The sequence below is a fragment of the Rosa rugosa genome, chromosome 5 (genome assembly GCF_958449725.1).
Source record: "Rosa rugosa chromosome 5, drRosRugo1.1, whole genome shotgun sequence".
Classification (NCBI taxonomy): Eukaryota; Viridiplantae; Streptophyta; class Magnoliopsida; order Rosales; family Rosaceae; genus Rosa; species Rosa rugosa.
Window position 1 is genome coordinate 48,451,658 of NC_084824.1, and position 5,823 is coordinate 48,457,480.

The window sequence follows — 5,823 nt, forward strand, 5'->3', positions numbered from 1 at the left end:
TGGATCAGACTCTTCTCGATACAACTGAAACAGTTGTTTTTGTCCGACAGGGTTTTTCACTCGAGCAAGGTTTTTAACGAGGCAACGTTTGAAACATCATCACTAAGTTTGAGCGACACAAGGGGAAGTGCTGAAGAATGTTGACTTTAGTGTGCCTTGTTAAACTAGGTTTAGTTTCGATAGTTGTAATAGAAGAGATTTCCCAATTCAAGTTAGAATAAGAATCCTTGTACTCTAAGAAATTGTATTTTGTAATCCCTATATATAGGGCTTGATACGCTTTGAGCAAGCGCATAATTTAACCCTAAAAATATCATTAGTAGTATAAGCAAGTAGGGATCGTTCTATTCCGGGGATTGAGGGTACACCTGTCATTGTCAAACAATTAAACAATTAAAATTAAAACAAAGTAATATAATCACAAAGATATTCACAAGTATAAACATATTTACGAAAAAGGGGGAATTTTGGATTTTGGATTCGAAAATAAACTAAGTTAAGAAAACAAATAAAAATGCAAAAACATAAAAATACGAATGGAATGAAGGAACAAAGATCAAAACCGAAACTTATGATTAAAATTGATTCAAACCCTAATATTGTTCATCTAAGTCATGAGAAAGGAGTTGATCATGTGAAACATTCGAAAGCAAATGAATTCCCATTTTTTACTTTTCAATGCTAATTAACCTAAGCGAAAGCACCTAGATTAATCCTATCAAACATGCAATCAAACCCTAGAAAGCTAGTCAATCATGTCATGTTTAACGCATTACACATAGAGAAAGGCTATCAACTTAAGTGTACAACTTAGTATGGAAAAGTCCACCTAATTGCAATTCTCTTTAATTAAATTCGATCTTTGTACAAAACCTTTACTACTTTGATTCAAGTTTACACAAAACGAAAAGTCGATTTCATGTTCTTAAACCTAGCACCAATTATATCGAAACCCTAAGTGTTTGCAACCACATAAGATTAAAATACAAAAGTTATCCATAATGCAAATTTAATTAAACAAACCCACATAAGCAACTCTTGAATCACAATATATGAATCTGAAAATTCTCAATTAATCATAAAATTCCAGAAATTAACAATTGTTCAAACATATATGTCAACTAAGGCAAAACCAACGAAATACAAAGCAAAGGTTACAAAGTAGAGGTCGAATTACACCGTGGATGGAAGATGAAGATGGGTGAATAACGTTGAATCCTTTGAGACTCGAAAGCAAGCTTCAAAGGTGGAGGATGGATGATGATGCTCACGGCTTGGTTCTTCTCTTCCTTGGCCTTGCTTGAACTTCGTGGCTTGCCCTAGAGGATGTTGGAAAGGAAAATGGAAAGGAAATGGAGAGACAAAGAAGATGGAATGGATGAAGGAATGTGGTTAGAGTGAGAGGAGAAGGTGTTTATATAGGGAAGAAAAAGAAGAGTGAAATGATAAATGGAAGAAAAATAATGAAAGTGGTTTGTAAAATATGGAAAAGATGGAGTAATGATGAAATGAAAGCAAGGCATGAAGGTGCAGAAGTATGGAAGTGATGATGATCTATTGGAGCAGAAAAATATATCCAAGGAAAAAGAGAAAAGCATCTAGCTTTCTTCATGTGGGTAGGAAACTTGAACATGTGGTGTTGAGCTGTTTTTAGATCAGTTTCTGCCCCTTTATTCCTTCAATTATTTCTCCAACAGGACTTCAGATTTGGCTCGTGACTTCTTCATATGAAATGATCTACCATGAGTGTAGATCATTTTGGTAAAATTTCAGAATTTATTTCCATGCCTTTGGGCCAGAATCTCTGCTGGACTCCTTAAGGGTCCAGTTTTCCAGTTTTGCTTCTGCAGGAAATTGGGCTGACTGTTTGAAGGCCTTCCACTCAAAACTAGCTCTGGCACTCTTCATAATAAATGATCCTTAGGATGTCTAGAATGGATCTGGAAAGTTTCAGCTCATTTAGAGTTCATTTGGTCAGGCGGCCGCTCCTTCTTCCTTGCTTGGCTTGGTTTCTCCTAGCCGGAGTAGGAAAATGTGTAAAATTGACATTTTAGTACATTTCCATTTTTCTCCACCATTTATAGGTAAGTGTGGACCTAATGCTCATTTCACCATCATTTACTCCAATGTACCTAAGAAAATAGAAATTGAGTTAAAAATCGATTCGTTAAGGAATTAACTAAGCAAAATGTGAGGAATTAACTATTAAAATACCACTTTAAAATGCTCCTATCAGGGCTCCTATTATCAATATTAGAACACACAATTCTCTCATCAATATCTCTTGCATTCCATATTCTTAAACATGATTTCAGTTTTCTTTCTTTATCCTTGGCTCAGTTTTGCACTATTAAAAAAAAAAAAAAAAACGTTTTTCCCTTTACATCATTCGTGCATGCATTTTCCTTCTGTTGCTTTGCATTTGCTTAGGGTAAGTTTGGCTATACTAAGTTGGAACTAAAACCCCATATTGTTATATGTTCACACTACCACAAAGCCAAGTGAGAAACTATCATAGTCTGCATCTAAAGGCTTGTTTCCAGTAGAAAGAACATGGTCTTTCTCATGTATATGAGTTATGCATTGAATTGAGTAAATGTTACAATCATTGCCTCTAAATGCTTTGCTTTTGTTCACCATATTTCACTCGAGGGAGGTTATCTTTTCTCATTGCTCGCTCATTATCATATTTATGCATATATACTTGTACTTTTATTGAAGCATATATTTAGGGGGAGTTTTAAAATTTTTGTGTTGGGTCCATCAGATGCAAGTGTTTCAGTGTGAGGATTGTTAAAGGATGTTTAGTACCCTTTGTCATTCCTAGACAAAAAGGGGGAGAGAATGTTATTGTTATTGCCGATACTAATGAGTTATTGAACATGTCATAGTTGTTAAATTGATTTTAAATCTCTTATTCTCTATACGTTTCACAAGGTATATTGTTTTTGAGTATCTCAGGATGGTGAAAGGCAACTTGACACAATTTCAAGGGTGCTGGTTTTTAGTTCTAGGATATGTGGTCTAGTTTTATAGTTTTGTATAGGAATGCCAAAGGGGGCGATTGTTAGTATATGAACTTGTATATGTTGGCATTTCCTTTCAAACAAAACTAGCGAGTCCTAGATTAAGAACTGTGTATGAGAAGAAAGGAAGTGACGTTCAAGCTTGTAGAGCAAGTCAAGACCCTAACTGACTCGTACAACATTTCAGGTAAGGTTCATTCATTGCGTTTTGCATGATAAAGTGATGGGATTGATATATGTGCTTCAATCATGAAGTAGTCATTATTAAGTCCTTGCATGGTATGTTGTCTGTGTGTCTTGTCTTTCAAAGAAAATCAATATTGAGTGTTTATATCCTTGTTTAACTCCTTGATTTGATTTCATCTTGGTTAAAGTATATCTCTTATTTTTAGGATAGAATATTATTGAGAAGTCATGTTATCTTTCTAGAAAAATATGTTTCCTATTAGGTGTCAATTTGCTTTTAATAGTTTTGATCATACCCTATTTGTTTTAGGGGGAGTCTTGTTTTGACGCACATAGAGGTAGTGCAAATTGTTTTCATTCTGACACGCTTTGCGCACAATAGTATGGTTCAGTTATTCTCAAGGCAAAGTAGCGTCTAGATTTGATAATTCACTTGTTCTGACCCTATTTGTTTTAGGGGGAGTCTTGTTTTGACGCACATAGAGGTAGTGCAAATTGTTTTCATTCTGACACGCTTTGCGCACAATAGTATGGTTCAGTTATTCTCAAGGCAAAGTAGCGTCTAGATTTGATAATTCACTTGTTCCATGTCAAAGTGAATTAGGGAGTCAAAATTACTTCATAGTTCATATCATTCTGCATGTGTGAATGTCCTATCAGTTCAATTGGGAATCAAGCATGCTCCAGAATTAAAGATTGAAGAATTTGAGACAAGTGCAAGCCCATCTAGAACCTGCGAACAAATTGGTGAAAGGTAGTTCAACAGGCTAGAAAGAGTTTAGCTAGAGGTAACCGTGTCAAGTGTTATCCGAGAGGTTGTAAGTTTACCTTGTGGATTGTTTGCTATCTTATAGTGTGTGCTTGAGCATTTGGCCTTCAAGAGTTAAGGCCCGCAGTTGTTTACTTCACATTGAGGATTTTACTGCGTAAACAATTCCTGTGTTTTTACTCAGGGCAATGATATAGGGCCTCAATGAGGCCTAGGATTTGTGGCCTCAATCCTAGGTGTCATGCCATGTCATCTACACACATCACATATTTGCCAAATCATGTCATGTAATTCTTGAGTAAAAAGACTATCTTATCCTTCTAAAATCTAATGGTTCTAAATTATTTTGGTTTTCTTATACCTCTTTAATCACCAGATTTCGTGGGTTAGAATTACGATTTCAATATATTTTCTTTCCATTTTTGTGGATCCAATTTAATTTGACTTTTCTAATTAACTTGTTAGTGTAAAGTAACTAACCTTCTATTAACTTTATTAAAAGAGTTTAATATAACTTCAATTTACCAGATTTTGATAAAATAAAAAAAAAATTCATGGGTTAGAATAAACGATATTAATATATTTTCTTTCCATTTTTGTGGGTCTAACTTCAAAGCATCATATTAGAGAGATAGAATGACTATGCTAGAGAAGTTTTTGATGGAAAAAAGAAAAGAAAAGGGAATCAAAAAGAGTTTTGAAGTCCTCTGTGCCTGCGGGAAAATAAGGGTTTATAGGATTTAGGGATGATTGAATTGCCAAATAGAAAAAGAAAAATGAAAATGAAAAAACTTAATTGCAAGGGAGGGTAGTTAGGGTAATTTGTAAAAAAAAAAATTGAATTAAAGTAGTAGAAAAATAGAGGGGGTGTGTTAATAGAGAAAAATGGTGTATGAATAGCACCAGCATTTTGTTATCAAATTTTTTTTTACTTTTGTGGTTGTTATTACGATATTAATATATATACCATATTAATTCTACTTCGAATATGTATATATATATAAGGGCTAATTACTGTTTAGTACCATGTGGTTTGAGCCCAACATCGATTCAGTCCCTCGACTTTCAATTTCATCAAAAACACCCCTGCATTATCAAATCTCATCTAATAGGTCATTCCGTCAATTGGAGCCGTTAACTCGCTGACGAGGCATGCCATGTGGGCCTCACTTATAAGGCAAAAATCCAAAATTGCCCCTGCCTCTCTCCCAGGCAACAATCAGTCAACAACAGTACACATTGAGTTGAAAAACTGAGATTTACCTCAATTTGCATGAATTATGGTGATTGAGTCTGGGTTGCTGCGAACACAATCTCCAAGCAGATGTCCCCTAACCCAAAATCAAAATTCAGCTACTCTTCGATAACACCTAGCTTTGCACATCACTTCCCAAATTATGAAATTTGGTGTACCCGAGTACCAACATAACATCTAGAGCAAGAATCGACTTCGGAATAGAACCTAGAACCTTAAGAACAGCGATTGTGAACAATGAACTCCGATGAAGGCCAAGAACACCCAAAAACAGGAACTCGATCAAAACTCAATTAATATCAAAACCAAGTACACCAACACGTAGAGTACGACGAGGGGATCAATTTCCTTACCTCATGCAGATCATTCCATTGCCGGAATTCGTCGAAGAACAGCCGGAAAACACGAAGCTTCACGGTTTCGATTCCCACTCCAGGGTCGACGAACGACCAAATTGATATCAGAGGGATGTCGGCTCCTCCCCGAAAGCCCCAACCTTTCTCCCAAACCCAACTAGACCCAAGACCCGACCCTGGATTTCAGCTCCATGGACGAACGCGGGAACCCGCTTTCGGTGATCCTGGCCA